The sequence below is a fragment of the Podarcis cretensis genome (genome assembly GCF_951804945.1).
Source record: "Podarcis cretensis genome assembly, chromosome: 2".
Taxonomy (NCBI): domain Eukaryota; kingdom Metazoa; phylum Chordata; class Lepidosauria; order Squamata; family Lacertidae; genus Podarcis; species Podarcis cretensis.
Genome location: NC_137171.1, coordinates 30636519 through 30662240, shown reverse-complemented (window position 1 = coordinate 30662240; position 25722 = coordinate 30636519). Strand labels below are relative to the sequence as shown.

Genomic DNA, 25722 nt, shown 5'->3' with positions numbered 1-25722 from the left:
GGACGGCCTTATCTGGGGGCACGTAACCATGCTCATTAATGGTCCAACCACACCTAACACAGAGTTGTGGGAGAATTGCCCCCTCCCTCAGCAGAGGCTGGTTGGAAAGCGAGAACCCACACACAGAGGAGACAGTTTCACAGGAGCCTTTAAATTCCTCTTGCAGCACATTAACCATCCTCTCTCAGCACATCGTTTAGGAATGAACGCCCTAGGCCCACTCCATTCTGGGCACAGCAAAATGATCTCAATCTCATTAATTTCCTCCACCCAAAGCTGTATTATCCAGCCCTACCCTTGCAATATGCATCTTAGGCTGATGCCATCAGCACTCATTTTAAATAAAACTTAGACCAACTCAAGTAAATGAAAAACTGAGATAATAATTCCCTATCAAATTAATGCTTTGGGTGATGGAAACACTCTTGAGGAACTGGTAGACAGTAGAGAGTGTCACAATAACACAATAAGCCTATTTTGGCGCAGATGTTAGGTGTGTGGGTGTACCTAGCACTCCAGCCAAGGGAGATCTAGCAGTTTACTCGTCCAAAAACTTTTACAAGTTTCTGGGTGTGCAATTTTGATAGCGTGAAGCAAGACCAAGAATCAGCATATGAATTACTGAATACTGTTCGGCTGCATTTCCTTCTTCCATTAAAAGCACAATGTAAAAATGGGGACAAATGCTTCTTGGTGAGGAGCAGCAGCAGCAGCTCAAAAGAAGACAAGTATTTTACATGGTCAAGACTTATGAAAGAATCAGCCAGGGATTGGGAATATGTGGGTTTCCAGAGGCTGCTACACAACTCACATTATCCCTGCTCGTGCTGGCTGTGGCTGATAGGGTTGATGTCCAACAATCTAGAGGGCTGCAGGTTTCCCAGCCTGATATAAATGTTTGATTTGCTGGTCTTAGTCCAGGGCTACCAATCAGAGAGAAGAACAGATGGACATGACTGTATCTTTCTGCATCACAGCAATAACAAGCCCACAATTTCTTCATCTGCTTCAACACAGAATGGAAAGGCAGTGATTGAAGGGAAGCTGCAAAAGCAAGGCACCCCCCGCCCCCACCCACCCACTCCCAACTAGTGACTAACCAACACAGAGGAATGTAATCACATCTAACAATCAACCAGACTATCTGGTTTATTGTGGATTATCAGGAATGAGCAGCATGCTAGTGCCCAGTGCCCAGTCACTTCATTTCACTCCTCCCCTGGCACAAGCAGGATAAACAAACCAGGAAGCCTTGGTTTCCTGTTACATCTGAACCAGGGACCTTGGTTTGTCGCTCCCTAGCAAGACATGACCAGTCAGCTAACACCTAATCATGGATTCATGTTGACATGCAAATCATGGCTTGTTAGGGATAAACAACACAGGGCCCCTGCTGTACCTGCTCATTCTTGACTTCCTCAAACTTCTGTTCTTGAACTGTTTAGGAAATGCATAAGAATTTCTAAAGAGCTTCAAATACGGAAACACACACCCCCCCCACAGTTCACACTGAAGCATCCATTACTGAATTATTACACTTAGAGGACAGTAGGCAGAATGAATTGGGTAGCGAGTTTACCAGTTGGGGAGGGAAAAAATCATGGAAGAAGAATTAGATAGAAAAATGAAAAGATAATATCACATGGATAATGCCTTATAAAGCAACAGGTACAGATAATAATGCACTGTTTAACAGTTTAACATGTGCACATTACATTCAGTGGAAGGCTGTCAAATTAAAATATACAGCCTCATTAATCCCAGTATTGTGAACTGCACCATCCACATTGGAGGGCATCAACAGTTTCAGCTAGGGTGTATTATGTAGTTTAGGCATTATATGTTGTCAAAATGGATTTTTCTGGCCCTCTATGCCTTGTTTTTATCACTGGGTCCTTGCCAGATGGGTTTGGGGTGCTATTTTCCTCTGTGTATTTCCATGGTCCACTATTTCACGCCTCAGCAGAATAAATGCCTCATACTGTAGATGCAGCCATTTCCAAGAGTCTTTCTATTAGACCAAGGACTCTTACCTGGAACACCAAAGGGTTGTGTTGCTTCTAGTAGATGTCACAATCTAGTGCAGATACATGCACTCTGTGCTGGAAAGGAAAGCCATCGGGGTCCTTGTGCCAGCTCTAGCTTCTTGGCCTGGAAGAAGAAGAAGAAATAAAATGGAGACCTTGTTTCCACACACATGTTAAGGAACACAGAGGAAAGAACAGGACAATGGTTTCTAGATGGCACATTTTCCACTTGGTGACAGAGAAAGTGCAACTGCTTAGGGTCACAGGAGCCATTAGGGCAGCCAGGGCTGAGCCCTACCAAGTGAAATGCCCAGCAATTTTAAAAAACAAAAACACTCCCCCCCAAAAAAAAACCCCTCAAAGCCACTCTTTAGTGACCCACACATTCTTTCATTTTTTCATGTTATGATACTGTACTTCTCTGCCAATCTCCCATTCTCTAGCCACTTGGCTCTCTACACCACCCAACCATTCTCAATCCAAAAGAATTGCTATGGCCAGGAAGTCCCACCCATCTAGATCCACATCTGATTTTACTGGGTCTACTGGCTATTTGCTCAGGTTCTGGCAATTTCCCTTCCCTCCTACTGTCATTATCAGCTGAGGTTCACTGGTCCACATCCTCTCCCAAGTCCAATCCTACATCCGTATCTCACTTCTGTGACCTATTGGTGGTCCCTATGGCCAGTGCTGCCTCATTCCAAAAGGCACATACTATATTTCCTACTCTTGATTAATCTCGACAATGCTGCCTGCCCTGCTTCTCTGTAAATTCTGAGCATCTCAGCCAACAGTAGGTATTAAGACTGTGTGGCCAGCCTCATATGCCTGCAATGTTAGGGCAATCTCCTTCAGAGGCTTCAACACTACTACTGCAAAATTCCTTGCTGCGTTTACACTTTTTAAAAACAAAATAACGAAATGTCTAGATCACTTAAATAAAAAAAGGGAAATCTCTCAGCAGTTTACACAACGTAGTGTGAAATGTTTATTTTTAAAACCCTGTTAAAATCAAAACATTTTTTTTAAAAAAATAGGCAAAATAAAATTATAAAATATAGGTAACATCAGCAGAACTTTAGAAACAAGTATGTAACCTAATACATATCTGGGCATGTTAGCTGAAAGAAAGGTTTTAGCAAGCATCTAAAACAAAACAGCAAATATGCCTGTCTGATGAGAATAGATAGGCCAGATTCAGAATTCAACAAGAGATCAAAAAGTCACACATCACCCCTACCCCGTGAAAGTTTACCATTAACATGCATTGATTAGCTAGGGAGTGTTAGATTTGGGTTGAACCTTTGAGAGCACATGAAGGCTCAAATAAACTTATTTGCACATTTGCTTGAGAACGTGCATAAAATAAAACTTTTCCTAATTACAAATCCCCTAGTATATTTCAGCAAAAAAACAACAACACACCCACAACCAAAATGCATACATAATCCAAGATGTTTATCCATCATTATTGATTCTTTTTGTAGTACAATCAATATCTTTATCCATTGAGAGTATTCTTTGAAGCCTTCCTAGTGTATCCTTGAAGCCCCAGTTCTGTTAGATTCAGAGTGAGACTTAACTTATTTGGTACTTCATGACCTGGGACATTTTCAGAGTTCTCTTGCAAATGAGCAGTTGCATTTAAATTTCAAATAAAGCTGTCTGTGGGAAACCACAATTTTTATTTATACTTGATCTGAACACTTAGAAACCATCATTTTTTCGGGTTGTAGTATTCTCGGAAAAGATGTAAACATAGACTAAATCACCTGGTGGATAGTTAGTCGCACACATTGTTACAGATATGTGATCTACTTACTATTATTAAATATACTCCCACTTTTAACTTTCAGCCCTTGACTTCCATTAGATGTCATTGTCAGAGCCTCAGATTAGACATAGTAAAATTTTGACGAAGAAGGCACTTTTGTATAGTGATTTGAATGGCACTTATATGTGTATCAGCACACATGACTCTAGCATGCAAACACACACAGGTACAATATGTGCATATATAATTTTTCCCAGTGCATGCAGCTGTGTTGGGAATGAGATTAGCTGCAACTTCCCCCTATTCATATACTGAAGGTATGTGTGCTAGAACAAAAAGACAATAACCATACAATTAGCCACGTATGACAGTATTTCAAATAGGCTTGCAAGTTAATCCCTGCAGAGAAGCATTTTTATTTTTTTTAGTCAGCAATTGTATTGCATCTTTTAAAAGCCCTTGGATAAGCAGGCAGAGAATGAAAGATTGATACCAGTCTGGTGAAATGTTCTGTTTCAAACCTCTGCCACCACTGGCATTCAAGATTGCTCTTTTACAGCTATTGGACTTCGCCTGTGAGCACAAAGTATTTTTTTCCCCACCGTGAAAGTGCTTATTATATTATCAAGTGATATTTTCACTTCATTTCTCTGAAGACTCTTTATTAAAGCCAACCCACCCCATGTCCTCAAATCGTTCCAACAGTGACTCTGAAAAGAGGAGCACATTAAAAAAAAAAAACAACCATCCAGACACCAAGACTCAGATAGCATGTAGCAATAGGTTTACTCTTCCCCACACTACCCCATCCCCATCTGCAGCTTTAGATCAAAATGGATCACACTAACCCCCATTGCTGCAGCACCCTCTAGGCACACACAACCAGTTAAATTACATACCATGAGGACTGTCAGCCCTGCTTTCCAGGATACAGCTGCCTGTTCTATAGCTCTGGCTGATACTCTTATTCCTAGAGATATGACCTTGCATTTGGCTGCATTAAAACAGATGTTGTTGGCACAGGGCCCAGCTGACCAAGCGATCCAAATTGCTCTGTGTATATCTTGCCCTGTCCTCAATGTTATTTACCACTCCAGCAATTTTTGTGCTTTCGATCCAAGGACTTGCCCACCAGCTGAGATCACAGAACTGGAACCTGTTTATTCTGAACCTGGGAGGAGTGGCCCAGACAAACCCCTTATCCTTGTCCATCAGGCTCTGAGTACAAAGCTAATGGTCCGTGCTGAAAACACCAGCCCAGGCCCCAGTGTTAAGGGAAGAGAAAGTCACCATGCTTTATTTGCCAGCTTGCATGGAGGAGGCCAAATCTCAGCAGCCCAGCACAAGCAAATGTGTTGTACACATTTATGCTTGCTTGCTTGCCACTGGTTCATCTGGAGTCGTTGAATGGACAATGGCCATCATGCTTGAACAAAGTGGGGAAACACCGTCTTCCTTTGAACTCATCAACCCCCTAATTAAGAACCCAAAGACCATGGTTAAACATTCCACTTTAGCCATATGTCGCTAGGTGAACAGCAAGTCTGAAAGATGTTAAGAACTTATAACTTGGAGGCAATCACATTTTCAATCCAGCTTATTTTAGCTAAGCATGGAATATATTAACAAAAATGCACATATATATATATCAACTTCCAGCAATGTTCTGTTTATGTGGACCAAAATTAGGGGTGGGGAGCCACCTTCCCACAAGCCAGATGGACCCATAGAACCATCTGGCCTGCAGCCTCCACTCTTCTCCTTGACCCTCCACCCTGTGTAGCAACTAGGCCTGAAAATAGCCTCCTGTTGGACCCCTAAAATGATAACACACTGGTCCTCTGCAGAATCAGGGGGAGATGAATTTGGGCTCACTTCCTGATTCTGCAAAGGACCAGTGTTTTATACACATCCAGGAAGAACGGCAGAGATAACAACAACAACAAAAATAACCTTTCCTAGGGACAGAAACTCTCCAAAAGGCTCCCATGTCATGCTGGATCGATCTCAGCTGCCAGAGGTTGCTTTGCATCCCTGAACTGAGAGGATATAGTTTAACAGCTTGTCCCCTATCGTGATGGGGCTTTCCCCCTCCTTACTTTCTGCTCACTCTGCTATCAATCAAGGCACTGAAAGGAACAGATCCACCCAAGCAGCCTTAGCCACACCGCCTCAATTTCCCTCACCTATGCCCATGAGAGACCTTGCTGCGTATGTTTTTTGTGCTCTGGGAGGCAGACAACAGGCATCTGCTCTTGCCTTTCCCAACATTTACAAATCTAGCAGATGCAGTCCCCCTACTCCCTGACCTAGGTTGAAAGCAAACCCAACGAAACAAAACCAGGCATTTTAAATATTTGCATTGAAATTTAAGAGCACATTCATACATATAAGCTAAAAGGACAGACATTAATATAGTTAACAACCAACATTCTATTAACGCAGATGAATTAGTGAGGTGGAGAGACTGCTGTAGAAGAAATGGGAGGGTGAATCTTTTACTTACTGCAAACAGCCCCCCCCCCCCCACCTACCCCCCAAATGGCTGGAATTCCCTTTCCACCTAATTATACCCATTCATTAGACTCTATTGATATGCACAGCTGGGTAGCAGCTTAGCATGAGTCAGCTCATTGCCAAAAGGCTTCCTGGCTTCTCAGCCAGCTCTTTCTATCAGTCACCTTTAATAAAAGCAATCTGTCACAGCCCAATTCTAAATCCTTTTGCAAAACACACTCTCTCCCTCCCTCAACCTCTCTCTGTGTGCCTGTTCTTCCCTCCAGGGGAGTTTTTTTTTGGGGGGGGCAGGGGAGGTGGTAATAGTATTTGGCTAACTAAATTCTCCAGAATCAGCAAACATGGAGCATGCTGATAAAGAGTTTGGATTCAAGCTTGGAGCATGCAGGGACAGATTTGCAAAAGAGCATACTCACTGCTGGTCTCCCAGAGAAGTGAGGCAGATTTTGTTGTAGCCCAAGAAGTAGCTTTTTGAGTCTAGGGTGAAAGATGTAACATTCTAGTGCATGCAAATATCACCGCTTAGATATTGTTTGAAACATTAAGTGACATATTAATGCTTTTCAACAAATAAATGGGGTGTGTTCCAGTGCAGTGTTTGTGAAGTGATGTGGAAACTTACAGTCCTGTTTGAGACACGATACAGCAGAGCACTCCAGAATAAACATTCTGTTTCATTCAGCCTTCAGTTTTATCATAAGGTTAACCTTACATTACTTGTTCTACATTTTGCAACCACTTCCCCTTGTAGTATTCATCCCAGACACAACCTCTGCAGATTTTTTTCCTTGCCCTTATACAAAAGGTCCCTGGGGAAGACTCAGAACCATGCAATGCTTACACTTGACAATATAAGCAGTAGTCTTAGGTCACTGCCATCTAGTAGAAACATTAAGTGAAAACTTGACAAAAATCAAGTAAGATGATTGAAAGTGAAGCACGGTCTTTAATTAAAATGAGTCTGCAACATACAGAAAACTTGGTAGCGCTGTTATGCGTAACAATTAAAAAATACTATTATCTCACCTCTCTTGGAAGAGTCTTTCTTTCTTTCTAAGTTGACTTTAACATGTCTTGTGCCGTTAAGCACCAACAGAAGATAAAATCTACAAGAGAAGTATCTTTGATAACTGAATACAGTGGTACCTCGGGTTAAGTACTTAATTCGTTCCGGAGGTCCGTACTTAACCTGAAACTGTTCTTAACCTGAAGCACCACTTTAGCTAATGGGGCCTCCTGCTGCTGCCGTGCCGCCGGAGCACAATTTCTGTTCTCATCCTGAAGCAAAGTTCTTAACCTGAAGCACTATTTCTGGGTTAGCGGAGTCTGTAACCTGAAGCCTATGTAACCTGAAGCGTATGTAACCAGAGGTACCACTGTACATATGGTATTTTGTTGTCCATTGTAAATGAACGAATATAATTCTGGGTACTAATTGCTTGGTTTAACAGTGGACATTTTTGTAGTACTTTGTTCTTAATGTAGCCAATAGCCCGAATACGAAACCTTAAAAAATAAAAATGAAATAAACAAAAACAAAGGTAACAACATAGTGTTTTTGTTTTGAATTTTTTTTTTATTACGTATTATTTTTGCTATGGGGGCAGTTCTAATTCTGATAAATTACCGTATTTTTCGCTCTATAAGACTCACCAGACCACAAGACGCACCTAATTTTTGGAGGAGGAAAACAAGAAAAAAAATATTCTGAATCTCAGAAGCCAGAACAGCAAGAGGGATCGCTGCGCAGTGAAAGCAGCAATCCCTCTTGCTGTTCTGGCTTCTGGGATAGCTGCGCAGCCTGCATTTGTTCCATAAGACGCACACACATTTCCCCTTACTTTTTAGGAGGGAAAGACTCCCTGGAGAAGACCCTGATGTTGGGAAAGATGGAGGGCACAAGGAGAAGGGGGCGACAGAGGACGAGATGGTTGGATAGTGTTTTCGAGGTTACCAGCATGAGTCTGACCAAGCTGCGGGGGGCAGTGGAGGACAGGAGGGCCTGGCGTTCTCTGGTCCATGGGGTCACGAAGAGTCGGACACGACTAAACGACTAAACAACAACAACAATAGAGCAAAAAATACGGTATTTCAGTATTTTAGCTTGAGACGTAAGACTGCCCTTGTGATCCTTCTTGCGAGCCAGGAAGGAAGTGGTGAAAGAAAAGGCTGAATCAACATCTCCCCAACAGCACTGAGGACAGTAGCAGTGCCTTTACAATTATAAGGAGATGCTACCATCACAGAGGGAAATACAGAAATTGAAGCTGGGTGCTAATCTCTCAAACCCACTGTGGAGGACTGCCTGGTGCTCCCTGGTCTTCGATTTACCTCATCCCTCTTAACACAGAATTGGGTGAAATCAGTTTACGAAGTTCAACCACCCTCCACCCCACCCCCACTATCTAGGGTCTTTCAGGATTTCCAGGTCCAGACCTTGGAAGGAGAGAACCTCTGTAAGCTTTGCAAAGAAAAGGAGAAGCTCAGCAATGTGTGACTCCCCCCCACCACCACCACAGTGCTGTAATGATGGCAAAAGCTGCACCTAGGTGACTGCTCCCTGCTATGTAAGAAAGAGAGGAACCTACATTAATTTGGACTGACAACAGAGCTTCCAAAGCAATCTTGCCTGTCAACTACCTTCCTGTCAACAGCTCACAGCCTTTCTATTCCTAGGGCCATATGTGAGGTTTTGACCCTGCTGAGCTCTCTTCTTGTCCTTCCCTTTACCAAACTCGTCTTTACCATTCATTGTTTTGTAAGGTCCCAGCTTACTGCCTACTATTCCCTGCTTCCCTTAGCTCCTCCTCCCCCCTCAAATTTTGACAAGTCCTCCTGTCTGCCCAGCATACAGATGGCCCTTACTCCAACTTCCTGCCCCTTATGATTATGCACACCATACATTTAAAGTGCTATGAGACCACTTTAAACAGCCATGACTTCCGTGAAAGAATTCTGGGAGCTGTAGTTTGTTAAAGGTGCTGGGAGTTGTTATGAAACTCCCAGTTCCCCTCACAGAGCTATAATTCCTAGAGTGCTTTAACAACCTATCCTTCTTCACAAGCGGCTCCGTGAGGGGAATAGGGACTTCCTAACAACTCTCAGCACCTTTAGGAAATCACAGCTCCCAGGATTCTTTGGGAGAGCCCATGGCTGTTCATAATGCTTTAAATTCATGGTGTGGATGTAACCTCTCTGTGTGGGCTCTTTGCACATCCTTCATTAGCCCATCTCTTCTCAGACCTCTCCTCTACTACCTATTTCCATACAAACAGCTTTCCTTTCACTCACGATAACTGAATGATGAACATTCTGTTGTTAACATACAGTCATAGCTCATGTTGCGTCCGCTTCAGGTATGTCTTTTCAAGTTGTGTCCCACGGCAACCCAGAAGTACCAGAACAGGTTACTTCCGGGTTCACAACTTGCGCATGCGCAGAAGCGCTAAATCGCACAGCAAGTGTGCGCAGATGTGGCACTTCTGGATGCGAATGCTTCGAGTTGCAGGCATGCCTCCGGGACGGATTACATCCACAACTCGAGGTTCCACTGTATTTGTCCCCTGAATGGTCAGGATGTTTGTAAACATTTAGTGACATCACTCCCGATCAACCTATTGCTGATCGCACTTCAGAACAACTCATGAAGATGCCAATCAGGAATTGATATTTAATATGAAATACTTAGACCTTGAATCTTAATTCTCTCTTCTTTCTAGACTCATAGAAGCACCTTCCCAGTAGAGCAGCCAAAATATGCCAAAACTTAGAGCAATTTGTCCTGTTAATCCACCAAGATCAAAACGGAGATTAATTTAGATGAGACATATAGATTTATTGGTTATGATACAAAAAAAACATGGCATGAGCTTTCAATCCAGTAAAGGAATCAAGGGGAAATGTCAATTTCTAGTTAGTTACTTGCCTATGAGAGAATTAAAAGGGAGGGATTTATACCGTGCACTAATTGCAGATGATCCATAGCCAGACTTAATTGGTTCCTGAAGTTTGAGAACAATCCCCAACTCTGACCCCTGTCAGAGATTACAGAAATGGATATTTAGCCAGCAAAAAGCACCAACTGAGTAGCAAGAATTCTTCCTTTATGGAAAACTTTATCGGACAGCAATACATTTAAAATCAAAGGCAGGCAGATAAGAACAAGGAGCTTGGAACTGAGACAGTTTCCCGATTTGGGAGGGGGGGTTGCTTTCATGTTTTAACACATCAAAAGTTAGAAAATAACAGCCCACCACAAAGGGCCTGAAGAGCGCTTTTCATGTGAACAACCTTCCAAGGGCAATTCATGGCCAGCTCCACATGCACAACATGAGCATACCAACACTTCAGAAACATTTAAGATTGACTTGCAGATTATTAGGTTAAGCAGAAAGGGGAAGTAATTGGCTTGTACTTCGAAGTTCTAATGTCCAGGAACAGCAGTTAGGCTGAGAGAGCAATGGGTAACCTGGAAAATCCCAGGTTCATATAAGCATACCAAAGGATGAAAAGAGGATTCCTGTCAGTAGGTGCACCAGTGCAACTGAAATTTAAAGGATGGCAAAGGAACATTTAAACAAGAAATGGGAGACATCATCAACATTCTCCAGAACTGCATGAATAATCTTCGTGAAAGGACTGCTGAGTCTGTGCGATATAATGGTTAGTGTCAGATTAAGACTGGGAAGACCCAGGTTAAGATCCCTGCTCACAAAGTGACTTTTGGTCAGTTTATCTCAGCCTAGCCCTCCTCACAGGGTTGTTGTGAGGATAAAGTGGGGGGAGGGGGGGGAGATATGCATTGTCCAGTCTTTTTCCAGGTAGTAGCAGTAATAGCAGTCATAATAGGAGAAGAAACTTGGCAAACATAAAGCTTTAATTCTTTTAAAGGATAATTTCAGTGCTATTACCCTCTAAGAGCCAGTGTGGTGTAGTGGTTAAGAGCGGTAGTCACATAATCTGGGGAACCGGGTTCGCGTCTCCGCTCCTCCACATGCAGCTGCTGGGTGACCTTGTGCCAGTCACACTTCTTTGAAGTCTCTCAGCCCCACTCACCTCACAGAGTGTTTGTTGTGGGGGAGGAAGAAAAAGGAGAATGTTAGCCGCTTTGAGACTCCTTAAAGGGAGTGAAAGGCGGGATATCAAATCCAAACTCTTCTATGACAGGTGTGTGGAACCTTTGGGCTCCCAGATGTTGCAAAAGTACAATTGGCCATGCTTGCTGAGGCTGATGGTATTTATGGTTCAGCAACAGCTGGAGGGCGAAAGGTTCCCCACACCTTCACCATGAGCTTTTAGGATGAGGTGGGCTAGAAATGTAACTAAAGAAACCCCTACCCCATGTCTAAGGCTCCCTACAATAATCAAGAAAGGAGCAAGCCTATCAAAATCCAGTCACTGAGCACCAGCAGTAATGCACTTAGGGGCATCGTCAAGACCTTCATTTTACAGTAACAAAGTTAGAAGAAAAGTATATAACATCAACAAAGCAAGCAAATGTGCACTACAGATCATAATGACACGGGGCAGAATTACCAAAAGAAATGTGGTTCTGCATGCCCTAAGCAAAGTTCCTGTTTTTTAGGTTGCTCCCAATTCCATATCATCTACTGCAGGGTTTCCCAAAATTGGTTTCCCAGCTGTTTTTGGACTACAACTCCCACCATCCCTAGCTAGCAAGACCAGTGATCAGGGATGACGGGAACTGTAGTCCAAAAACAGCTGGAGACCCATGTTGGGGGGGGGGGCTGATCTACTGAAACATGCTTCATATCCTGAGGCCATTATGACATGCATGTGCAAGGGAATCCCTGCTTAAGTAGGGATTCTGTTCTGAGACACATGTAAGTCCCTTCTGGTCCATTCCGCCCCCTTCCGGTGCCCAAAATGGCACACGTGTCAGCGGTTGCACGTGAGTGGGGAGGGGCCTGTACCTTCTCCACATCTTTGAGTGTGGCTGGTGGTGAAACACACACTGCAGAGACATCAGGAGACTGCCTGTTATACTATACAATATGGCGGGGTGTGGGGTGGGGCAGCACTGACAGGAGGGTTCTGCCTTTTTCAGCAGCAGTCCTATGTTTCTTGAACTGCTTTGTTTCCAGCCACGGTGCCCACCAAAAACCAGAGCACCTGGGGGGCCAGGAAGTGTGTCATTAGTGACCTTGCTTTAGCCCTCTTAATGGTGAGGGAAGACCTAGAGCAGGGGTCAGCAAACTTTTTCAGGTGGGGGCCGGTCCACTGTCCCTCAGACCTTGTGGGAGGCCGGACTACATTTTGAAGAAGAAAAAATGAACGAATTCCTATGCCCCACAAATAACCCGGAGATGCATTTTAAATAAAAGCACACATTCTACTCATGTAAAAACACCAGGCAGGCCTCACAGCATTTTATAGAAAGGACACATTCTACTCATGTAAATACATGCTAATTCCCGGACCATCCGCGGGCCAGATTTAGAAGGCGATTGGGCCAAATCCGGCCCCCAGGCCTTAGTTTGCTTACCCATGACCTAGAGTGTGAACCAGGCTTCCGCAATACATACCATATGTCTGCACTGCTCTTGGGACAAAGCTGGTTGATTAGTAAACATGCCCCAATGCAGTCAAAGCCTGTTACACACAGGAAATATTCCAGAGACTGCTGCTTCCCCCCTACTGCTGCCACAAAACTGCAAGCAATAAAATAAAAATGGGATACTATACCATCGTTTATTTTTGCAGAGCTTTCTTGCACATTCATGTGCAGGCTGCTGATGGCAGGGGAGCACCCTGCGGGCTGTGGGAGGAAGATGCCTCCAAGAGCAAAGGATTTGCATAAAGCAGGCGTATGCTGCTGCTACAAAAACCATCCTCCAAGCACACACACATACACCTCCCTACTGTGCACAAACAGGAAAGGAACTGTAGGAAGGCTTAGGTGAGCTCTCTCAGTACTTTTGTGTCTAAGTCAATAGAGAAGTCAAGGGGGTTTATCACTCCTGGCAGGGACACAGGAAAGAGACCAGGAGATTAGGGGAGCACTGCATCATTCCCGAAAGCTCATCCGGCACATGCCATTCAGAGAGAGGAACTTGTACACTCTAGACACCTGGTGCCTTGCAAATGATACCTAAGAGAGGGGGAGGCAAGTGCTACAACCTCCCTGCCGTAAGGAAAGGCCAAGCAAACTTTGCAAAATATACCGTGTATTCTCCACCAGGCCAGCTTGATCTCCCCAGCTTGCTTTTCTGACTGGAGTTATCCTCATGGCACACTCACTAGCTTTTGCCGCAGGGTGAGAAAGATAAGAGTTAACAGAGGAGTTAGTAGCAGAGAAGAGGGATTTAAGAATCTGATGCCACTGCGGCAAGGCTGCTGAAGAGCTTTCAGTTTGGGGAGCCTCTGGTTTGGGCCCTCTTCTCTATGGGGCCCTGGTCCTTTCACACACACCCCATAAAATATTTAGAGGGGTTGACCTCCCTAATGTTTGATGCAAGTTGGTGCCTCCCTCTCTTTGGCAGCCACCTCCCCACTCCTGGCTGGGTACTGCCCTCTTTCCTCAACTTGCCTCCAGGCTTTCAGCACCATTTCTGAGCGCATCTGGATGGTATGGAGAAGTGGAAAGCAACTTTAGAAGGAACTATGGTCTCTAGTTCTCCACCCATCCCCAAGGAAACAGGGGAAGTTCTAATTCTTAGCAAAAGTTGCAGTGAAGCCGCACTTTATGAAATCTCCCATTCCAAAGGAAATCAGAAACCATTTCCAACTTTTGTCCCAAGGGTAGGGCTGGGTGAAATCAGCTTTTCAACATTGCGGTGTATCCCCATCCCAACATCGCGGTTTGGCGATATACCGCGATGTTGAAAAAGCAAGCTGCATTGGCCTCTGCCTGCGAGGCACTGGGTGAAACTGCCCCAGCTCTCACCTTGGGAACTGAAGCTGTTTCACCCAGGCGCTTGTGGGCTGGGACAACGCAGCTTGTTTGTGCAGCTCAGATAGGAGGGGGAAGGTTGTCATTCCCCAGCTGAGTCAGCCCCAGTGCTCTGCTGCTTGTGCACGAGCCCAGGAGCGCCGGAGCTGCTTTGCGCCTCACCAATACAGCTTGTTTCTCCCTTTGCATCATAGAAGGGCAGAGTGTGATGGCGGTTTCACTCACCGGTATATGGTGAAAACGGCACCGCTCTTGAGTCCCTCTGCTTGCAATGCTCGCTGGAGGAAGGAATTCTAGCAGATGCTGCTAGCAGAGGGACTCAGGAGCAGTGGCGGTTTCACCAGTGATATACCGCTGACTGAAGCCAACATCGCGGTCTGCTCCTCATACCTTACCTGGGTGATATATCGATATATCATCCAGGCCTAACCAAGAGCAATATCTGCATGATGAAACATAATCTTAGGCAACAGGGCTTGGATGACGAATAGAGAACATGTATACTATCATATTTACTCGAGTATAATGCGCCATTGAATCTAATGTGCACCTCAATTTTCAGAACCTTGAAACCAAAAAAAAAAAAAAAAAAGTATTTGCTTGTGAATGTCAATGTGGCATTTAATCTAATGCGCACCTTAATTTTTGCAACGTGATTTGGCCCAAAAAGCTATGCTTTAGATTTGAGTAAATACAGTATGTGGCAAGACAACCACAACACTTTGTTTACATCGGAGTTCTGGCCATCTCCATGCCCTGCACCACTATAATTTTGAGGTACCCACAAGCATATTTTGTGTCTGTGTGCGTGGGGTGCCATTTGGCTAAGCAAGGAGCCAATTACCCTCAGAGATAAGCTATTAATCGGCATATGAGCAGAATTCTAGGTAAGGGGAAAGGAGAGCAGCAGGGGGTTAAGGGAAAACAAATTACTGCCTAATTGTGCACTTGGCAAAGTTGGATGCTGATGTCATGTCCCTGTCATTTCGGAAGACAAAATTAGTTCAGTAAGGAAAGCTGCCTCCCCCCAACTTTGTTCAAATGCAGGCTGTTTAATGCTATAACAGAACCACGGGAGGGGGGGAGGAGGAGGAGGAGGAGGAGGAGGAGGAAGAGGAGGAGGAGGAAGTTCTGCTTAGTCTTCCTCTACCAACCTCACCCCAATGTCCCCATCCAGTGCATAATGCTGGAGTAGCACATGCCATTCGTGCTGCCCATGTTCTGAGGAATAGCAAACAGACACTGCCAGGGTATAAATATCTTCTCTCATAACTTAATATAAGCAGTCACTCACTGCTTGTCAAAAGTGACTCCCCCAGTGCATACATTTAATGCCCCTGTCGCAAAGTGGTATTTGGGGTGTATGTGTGCGAATAAACTTGCAAGACAATGAAGAGCCTGTAGGGCAGTGGTTCTCAAGCTGTGGGTCCCCAGATGTTGTTGAACTAGAACTCCCATCATCCATGAGCTTTGGCCTTGCTAGCTAGGGATGATGGGAGTTGTAGTCCAACAACATCTGGAGACCCACAGGTTGAGAACCACTGCTGAAGGACATGTTGTGATTTGGGGAAGGGCACCCTGACCCAGTCATTGGACACAGTACCAGTAGCTGCTAGGAGTTGTGCCCCACGTCAAAAAGAAATGCCCCAATGGAAAGAAAAAACTCTTGCTCCCTTAGTTATGCACTTTGAATATTTGACTCTTCAAATTGTCAGCTTCTTTCCCCATTCCCTTTTGCATGCTGTTTTTGTTTAGGTTGTAAGGAATCTTTTTTCTTTTCCTTCTCCTCCTGCGATGAGGCTACATTTTAATATTTTAATGTTCCATTATTTTAATGTTGTATTTTATTTTTGTTTTTAAGTTGTAATCATTCATCTTGTTTTTATTATTGCTTGTAAGCCGCTCAGAGCCCGGCCTTGGCTGGGGAGGGCGGGGTATAAATAAAAAATTATTATTATTATTATTATTATTATTATTAAGGCTGCTTTCATCTATCTGGCAAAGATTCATCTCTTTGACCCTTTCAGTAATTAGTACATTAAGTGCATATAGTAAGTTCATAATTTACGTGGATACTTTGACATGTATTGATAAAATATATCTTTTATCTGGAGTATTTTATTATTATTATTGAAAACATTTTAGCCTGCTTTTCACTACAGAAGGTCATTCCAGTGTGGGTTGCAAGTAAAATATAGTTAATATATACCTCTTATACATATAGACAACGACTTAAAGCAAACCAGATAAATCACAATAAAGTAAAAGTAGGCAACCTTTCAGTCTGACATTAAGCTCTAAAGAAAGCCTGGGCAAATAACCAGGTCATTAACTGGTGCTAGAAATTCAGCAGCAGAGTTGGCAGCAATTGCTATCTCAGAAGTGAGGGAATTCCAAAGCTGGAGTTCTCCCCCACATAACCAGCAACTGAACCTCAGTAAAACGCAGCACAGCCAACAGAGCCTCCCAGAGCTGTTGTATAATGCAGTAGGCAGAATTCTCTTAGGTAGCCAGTCCCCAAGCATTTAGGCATTGCACACTGGTGCAAAATCCTTAAAATGGGCATCCACTGCTGGTGCAGTTCTGTAGGTCCCACCTGTAGGTCCTCAATCTTGTTAGGGATCATTTTTAATTTGCTGGCCCCCATCCAATACACCACTGCACCTGCTGATATTTACAATAGCAATGGTGCCCATCAAATCTGAGAGGCGAGGGTTAGGCATTAAGATGTCCCAAGTCCGCTTTGCCCTTCAAATGTTTGGTGTTTACACCATATTGTGGACAATGGTTGTGGCTGAAATGAAGGTCCCCCTGGCGTGCTGAATGTATGCAGCTCAGTCATGCTCATTTTGGCAGCGGAGTCTCTCTCACATCATCTCTCTCCAAGATAATCAGGCTACGTCTGACACCTCCCTGGACCACAAGCATGCCAAGGCAAGCTTGGTCATGGCTTTCCTTTGGGAAGGTGGCTGAGAGTCTCTCTTATGCTCACATTTGCACTCAACCAGACACACATGCACACTCCGCCAAAGGATGATCGTGACAAAGCTGACACTGTGCTGCCTACCTAGAACTCCTGGCAAGTACTGGAAAAGTAACTGTGTGGCTGGTTTTTAGAGAGGGCGTCAAGGGCCTCTCATCCCCTGTTCAAAACAAGCAACTTGAGTTGCCTCAGCTGCAGCCTGCCGAGCAACAGGCACGCGGCTGCTACTCGTAGATTTCAGCAGCATCCACAGAACCAGGCTGTGCTTCAGAAGCAACCTAATGCAACCACATAAAACACTGCCATGCAACGAAGTATTTTGGTGTCCATCACACACACACACACAACCAACCAACTTCACTCTCTTCACAGAGGCTGGTTTACTCGAACACAGAAAGGAGACTGGAGTCCACCCTCAAAGATGATGACAGCGTTTTCAAATGAATGGCCGCCATTTGTTTATGTGAGAGAACGTAAAGGGGGTATTACTCTGGAAACACTGGGGTGGGGGTTAAACTAGCTTCTCATGACCCCAGTGTCTGGGACTAGGGTCCAATTTCTCCCTTCTCACCTGTGTCTCAGATTGCAGTCTGTTTCTTTTAGCGTATATTTCTGACACAGTCTTCCAGATCAACACCATTTGGGATGAATTGGCTGGAATCCTCTTAGCAAAGGGAGATGCTTGGGTAAGAGAGGTAGTTGCATTGCCCCCACCCTGTATGAGCATGTTAGGTATTCTGCGGAACATGTTTGCATTAAATCATTTCCTACTCAGACTCACTGCTGAAGCCAATTTGCCATGGTTATGCCAACAAAAAATGCTAAAACTGGGTCAAATCTGAAAAAGCATTATCTTTTTCCAAGCTTCTAAATGCATAATAGTAATGAGGTTGGTTAAGCAATACGTTCACATACTTCGCTTCTTTGATCTGAAAGTGCATTAACTAGTTAAATGAGAATATGCAAGGAAACTCTTGCTTAATTTTGTCCCCTCTCTGAATACACAATGAATGTCTGAGGTCTTGATCCTCTCCACTTCACATGGTAACCAAGACCAGAGAATACACTCACAAAAGGAGAATATGTCAAGAAATTGGAAAGCTCCAGGCCTTAGAATTTCCTAGTGTGGCATATAGAAAGAATATGCAAGGTTCTGGATCACATTGATTTGAAAGGGCATTATTAAATCACTATCCACACACCCCAGTTCTGAATATCCCAAATGGTACTCAACTAATCTTTTGATATTAAATCCACAAGCAACTACAAATGTGCTGCAGGCCCCACAGGCTATGAAGCAAAAGCCTGGAATAAGGAAAAGAAGCTAGTCAACACTTTGAGAAATCCCCCCCAAAAGAGCCTGTGGAGACCAGAAAAACATTGGATGTTTGTGCACATTTTCTTAAGCATCTTAGCCTGCCTGGGTGATACTGGCTTGCAGTCACTGTGCATCCTGCTTCTGTAGCCACCCATTCAAATACATGGTGGGCTCTCTTTGGCAGAGGGGAGGAAAGGAGGGGACAGCGTGTGTTTTAATTAATGACCAATGGCCATAGCTCAGTTATAGTGCAAACAGTTTACATATAGAAAGCCATTTCTGAGAAACTCTGGCAAGGGGCTAAACTGACCACTTGTTAACCAGCTTGCTCTGAAGCAACTTCTTGCGCTCATAATTGCAATATTATTTTGGTTTCTGAAGCATAAAGCTGCAGCCTTCTCCATTTCTACTACCCTTGTAAGAATTTCCAGGGGAGCATCTGTGGTTGAGTGGTAGGAAAGGGCCCGTTGTGTTTGGGGATAGGGCAGACTCACAGGGATAGCTGAAGCCCTGGGAGAAAACAAGTTGCAGTTGCAAGTTGCTCATATGCCTAGTATCTGCAACAGGAGATGCTCCTGTTATGCTGTAATAGAACTACTATTGCAGGGAATCCAAACAAGTCACAGGCGGCATCTATTTGCAACTGTGGCCAGCAGCACACAAACACGTACTCTAGCTTCTTAAACATATTCATTGGGAGGTTCACAAGAACTCCAAAAGCATATCCAGATCGCATAAACCAGGGGTCGGCAACCTAAGGCCCATGGACCAGAAGCAACCCATGGTGGCCATTTAACTGGCCGACGAACCGCCCCTGAACTGAGCCGCCCGCTCAGCGAGTCCCTGCGTGCTGCACTAAACTGGCGCAGTGCAGCGTGGGGACTCTCTTCCGTGGCTCCGGAAATCACATCTGTGCATGTCCGCAGAGCCAGAAATTGCTTCTTCGCATGCCCAGATGCCGAAAATTGCTTCTGCACAGGCACGATTTTCAGTGTCTGGGAATGCGCAGAAGCGATTTCCGGCACCGCGGACATGTGCAGGAGTGATCTGGCCCATGCCCGGTAAGCCTTGTTGACCCCTGGCATAAACTGTAAATAGTGTGGATAGATGATAGAAAAGATAGAGAAGGGCACTGAAAGGATAAAAAGAGCAAAAAAATAATATTTTTAAATGCCATTTGATAAGTCCAAAATGATTTTTATATGATTTTAGTAAGGATGGGTGTGTGTTTTTATAGAAAGGTTATGAGACAAATGTTTCTAGCTTTGAGTAGAAGGGAGAAGAAGAGGTGGGAATTGCTCCCTTTTCTCTGATTTCATAACAGAATAATTGTTTTTCATGCCCGAAGAAGGTAACAAGCACTGGTTTTATAATATAAAAAGGAAGCGATTTTTCAAAGAATTGCCCTGAGAATTGTCCTAAAGGATTAGACAAATTCATGGCAGATACATCCATCAACAGCTAATTTGCCAAAGTAACAGTGAGAGTGTGAGGGACAGAATGCAACCTGGTTCCCAAGCAAACCCCAAACCCCTAAATGCTGGAAACAGAATACAGTAAATGATAGGTGATGGATTTGCTTGTTCTTGTTGCTTGTTCTTGTTGCTGTTCAGGTGTGTGGATAGATGATATAGATAGATAGAGATAGATAGATACCGGTAGATGATAGATAGATAGATAGATAGATAGATAGATAGATAGATAGATAGATAGATAGATGATAGATAGAGATGATAGATAGATAGATGATAGATAGATAGATAGATAGATAGATAGATAGATAGATAGATAGAGATAGATAGATAGATAGATAGATAGATAGATGATAGATAGAGATGATAGATAGATATCACTGACCACAACTAGAGACAACTTAACAGACCACCTCCACACTCCTTAAAAAGATGCAAAATGTGTCTAACTATGATGGTGGGAATTACTCTTGAAACTCTTTCTGAGCACCAAATGCAGTAAGCATGCCTTAATATCCTTTATATGGAAGACTGGGCCTTGCAAACTATGCCCATATATTAATTAGTAAATCATACACATTTGTAAGGTAAAACTGATCATTATAGTCCAAGGAAGAGTTAGCTAGGCAGGCAAAGATGAAATCCAGTTACGAACTGCCTAGTTACTGGCTTGCTTGTGTGAATAAACCATTATCAGCCACTATAATAGCGTCTGTACAACTAAATGCACCAAGAGATCAAATAAAGCATTAGCATCTAGAATGAGGGGTCCAGGCTGATACCTATAGCCATGACAGGAACTTAAGAAGCTGCCTTGAAGCAGGTCAGACTCTTGCTCCATCCTGGTCTGCATTTTCTACCATGATTGGCAGAGGTTCACAAGGGTTTCTGACAAGGCATTCCTAGTCCTACCTAGAGATGCCAGGGATGATGTGAGCAGCTGGCTGGGATCACTGGCGCAAGACTCTGTATTTGATTTTTTTTAGTTGCAATTTTATTCAAAAGCATGGGGCTTCTTTTCCTTTTGCAAAGGTTTACCATTTTAGTTTGAAGTGACATACAACAAAATTGAGTTTGAGGTTTGCTTATTTAATGTATAGCTGTGAATGTGTCAGTCTTCTGCTTACTAAGTAGTGTCAGTGCACCAGTCTTCTGTTTACTAATAAAGCTTTTGTTGAATTATTCCTGACCTTGGAATTCAAGGAGTATTTTTGACCGGCTCTTAGAAGTCTTGCCTAACTATTGGGTGATGCTATGGCAATGCAGTGTGTGAAAAAGAGCAAATACTCTCTAACCAAAACAGGAAAGTGCCTCACCTTCTCAAATCCTGTCCCCGAAACCCTGGCATAGCTCAAGAACAGGAGTCCTGATGGCAGCAAAACCTTGTCTTGGGGACCCCTTAAAGCAAAGGTGAGGAACCTGTAACCCTCCAGATGTTGCTCAGCCCCAGTCAGCATATCCAATGGTCATGAATTATGGGAGTCAACAATGTCTGGAGGTCCATGTGTACCCCCACCAGAGTTTTAAAATAATGGTTCCTTACTTTCCCCACTGCATTTCCCTTGCAACAGACAGATCTGACTTGCATTTTGAGCAGCAAGGCCCCATCTGTCACAGGAAGATGGACAAGGATAGAATGACTGCTACTGAAAGTTCAAGTGTACATTTTTAAATAATGGCAGCTTGCACCATCGCATCTGGTAATCACAGAGAACCCCCAGGAAAATGAGGCAGTCACATGTGACATGGAGCCATATGGACTATTCCCTCCCCACCTAGAATTGGTTACGGAGGAAATAACAATTTTACTACTGGATATCTCCCATGGAGGAAGTACCTGTATGGATAAGCGCCAGCAATCACTAAAGCAGAAGGTAATGTACATCTTTTTAGAAGTTGTTGGTATTTTTTAGTAATGTGCATTGGAGGAGAAACTCTTGTCTGGTCTTTAGACAAGTTATGATAGATCTCATACTGATATTTATTTATTTTTTTAAAAGAAAAAAGCCTCACAGAATAGGGGGTGGTGACCGTGCTTCCTGATTGTGGGGAAACATTCCTAATTGTTTCAACAGTATTTATATTTGGCTTTAGCCAGCAACACCTGCTCCTTCCTCAGTGATGGACAGCAAAGCCTCTGCTTCAAGATATAGTAGAACAACACAGAAATGAAAACATCAAGGTGGGGAGGAATTACCGTATTTTTCCCTCTATAACACGCAGATTTTTTCTCCTAAAAAGGAAGGGGAAATGTCTGTGCGTGTTATAGAGTGAATGTGTGGTCCCTGGAGCCGAAAAATCAGGCAAAAATCAAATCGCGGCACTTCACGAAGAAGGGAAAACTGAAAAGAGGAAGCGGCTGCTTTCCTGCATTCTGCCTCAGGGTCTTACTGCTCACCCTCCTCTGTTTCGTTGCTGTGTTTGCTGAAACGGAACAAAGAGCAGGGAAAGCCCCTCCCCTCCAGGCAAGCAGAGGGGAATTCCTCTCTGTGCTTGGGTGCTGCTGGGGGAGAGGGAGAGAGAGGGGGGAAGTGAGAGAGAGGGGGGAGGGGGAGGGAGAGAGAGGGAGGGAGAGAGAGGGGGGAGAGAGAGGGAGGGAGGGAGAGAGAGGGGGAGAGAGAGAGAGAGAGAGAGAGAGAGAGAGAGAGAGAGAGATGGCTGGCTTTGGTGGGGGGAAACTTTTGCCTTTCTTTCCTCCCTCCCGTTAAATCCCTCTCCTGCATTCTTAGCCAGCTGCTTCTCTGCACACCCCTCTCATGTCCCTTATTTGTTTTTCCTTCGCTCCCCACTTAAAATGTGGTTACAAAGCATAGATCCACATGGATCCTCAGGATCTTTGCATTGGGTCACCCCAAATTCACCATCAGATCACATAGCATGTCCATGGCTACAGCCTGCCCCCCCAAAATCACGCACCCACTGTTGCCTGGGGCTGCAATGGTGCAAAAACGTGGTTAAAAAGCATGGATCCACATGGATCCTCAGGATCTTTGCATTGGGGCACCCCAAATTCACCATCAGATCACATAGCATGACCATGGCTATAGCCTGCACCAAAAAAATCACGCACCCACTGTTGCCTGGGGCTGCAATGGTGCAAAAATGTGGTTACAAAGCATGGATCCACAGGGATTCTCAGGATCTTTGCACTGGGTCACCCCAAATTCACCATCAGATCACATAGCATGTCCATGGCTACAGCCTGCACCAAAAAAATCACACACCCACTGTTGCCTGGGGCTGCAATGGTGCAAAAATGTGGTTACAAAGCATGGATCCACAGGGATTCTCAGGATCTTTGCATTGGGTCACCCCAAATTCACCATCAAATCACATAGCATGTCCATGGCTACAGCCTGCACCAAAAAAATCACGCACCCACTGTTGCCTGGGGCTGCAATGGTGCAAAAACCTGGTTACAAAGCATGGATCCACAGGAATTCTCAGGATTTTTGCATTGGGTCACTCCAAATTCACCATCAGATCACATGTCTGTGGCCACAGCATGAAGCCCAAAAATGATACATCCACTGTTTCATTCAGAATGTTTTTTCCCTTGTTTTCCTCCTCTAAAAACGATGTGCGTGTTATGGTCAGGTGCGTGTTATAGAGCGAAAAATACGGTAGCTAGCAGAGGGAACATAAAGAGGGGGAAAGGGGGTCACCTTCTTTCATATGATGTGTCTGCACCCAACTTTGAGCAGAGCAATTTGCCAAGCCTGGGCATTAATCAGCACAGGTTCCATTAAGCCAAAGCTTCCCAATGCCCAATGACTGATCAGAACTCAAGCCATGGGAGGAAGCAGAATTTTCTGAAGCTGGAATTCATACCTCAGGAGCAACACAAGGATCTCCATTCAGAAGTATCTGCCACAAATATGGAGTGATTCAATAGACAGAAAAAGTACATGGTGAAAGCCAAGGCAATGAAAGAAAGAAAAAGGAGTAAAGGTAGACTGTGAATGCCCTTAGATTTTGCAATTTCCATGTTCATGGAGATATTAGGAAAGACTATAGCTTAGGTAAGGGGAAAAGGAACAGTTGCAGCACCAGTAACATGGCACCAGGGGAAAGATGCATCAGATTTTCAAATGGAAAATTGATAAGAGACAAGGATAACCTCTGAATTTCCAGAAGCATAATTTTCCTCTACACCTCGAGTTCTGTACTAAGAGACAGAGAGAGAACGCAGCAGACTTCTCCACCCACCATCCAGAATTCCGGTTTCAAACACATTTTTTAAGAATGTGGCCCTTCCTTGTGAGAAATTGACCCTGCGCAGAGAAATGAAATATCTTGTCTGAATCTTGCACAAACTCTCCAGAGGCTGCAGCAGAGCTGAAGGAGTTGGCAGCATTAAGTAACCATGCACTCCCATCCCCAAGAGAATGAGCCAATCTGATCCCCCACATTTATTCCATATTCAGACATCAGAAAGCTAGCTTGCTCATGCATTCTGTGCCGCCTCCCCGTATGCACACACACAAACCCGCCACAGTCCCTGACACACACACACATATCCACCTGTCTCTCAAGGTGACATCTCAGAAATGCAGGGATGTATTCATTAGCCCCTTCCCACTCCTCCTTTTATTATTAGATCTTAAACTCTTCTCCTCACCATCTGCCACTCAACAGTCATATTTTAAAGAGGGAAGTGACAGCTTCTCTTTGATCAGCCCTGCAGAAGCCCCATTGGTGTCAAGCACCAGGAAACGAGGGGAATTCATAATTCTGACTCAGGGTGGCCCCTTGACCTCCGGTGCTCCCCAAGGGATTGTCACTGTGCTTAGATCTGGCTGTTGAAGCCAACTCAAGCTCTGTCCCCTTTCTCCAGCTGTCTCTGGTTCATTTTTTTAAAAAGGCAAACCCAATCTCCGCTGGGGAGCTCATATTGAATTATCTTCGACCTCGCGTATCAGTAAGCTAGTGAGGCCCTTTGTGCGATACTCTCTTCCCTGGCATTGCTGACCACCAAGTTTTCAGGATCTGTAGGGAGAAATGATAGTCTCTCCTGCAGGCATGTTCTTCATGAAAACCTCACAGCCATAGATGCTTCTGTCACTGCAGTCTTCCCCTGCAGCAATCCAATAAGGCAGCGAATATTACATGTGCATTATTCTGCTATAGCATGCAACGGGTAAAAAGGAAAGGAAGATGGATAATGACTAAAACAAAAGGCCAGGTGGACCAAAGGGCATAAATTCTACCTTTATGAGCTAAGCTTCTTAGCCTCCTCAGGAGCAAGTCACATATCAGCAACTTTATTTTGTTCACTTAGTTTGAAGTGTGACCGACCGCAGCATAGCAATCAGACACAGAAGCTTGCCTTCTGCCACAGTGACACCACAGCACACTCTCAGAACTGTCTCTAACACTATAACCACACTGGCTTAAAGGAGAGCTTTCCCAAGAATTCTGTAAGTTAGTCAGAAGTTTTAAGACAGTTTGTATTGCATGTAAATGCTGGGAAACTGCAAACATTTTATTGTACCGATTCTACTCCATGTGATCACGCTGATTAAGAAAAAATGTTTGTGTTATTTGTTCTAGATTTCCCCCAAAAAAGCTTAAATCATAGTGACACAAGGATATAGAAGATCGTTTCACACAGTGTATAAATTAAGCATACAGTGGTACCTCCGGTTGCGAATGGGATCCGTTCCGGAGTCCCGCTCACAACATGAAAAGCCCACAACCTGAAGTGCCATATCTGCGC

At 44.1% G+C, this 25722-nt stretch overlaps 1 protein-coding gene across 2 annotated transcripts in view; it reads right to left on the bottom strand.

Annotated features, from left to right (window-relative positions):
- The window catches only part of RBFOX3 (RNA binding fox-1 homolog 3), a 352350-nt gene that overhangs the window by 226511 nt on the left and 100117 nt on the right, over positions 1-25722 (bottom strand). For both annotated transcript variants that reach the window (XM_079965579.1, XM_079965578.1), the window contains exon 2: positions 2034-2151. The gene's annotated coding sequence lies outside the window, so the exon portion shown is untranslated. The remainder of the gene's footprint in view (positions 1-2033; positions 2152-25722) is intronic.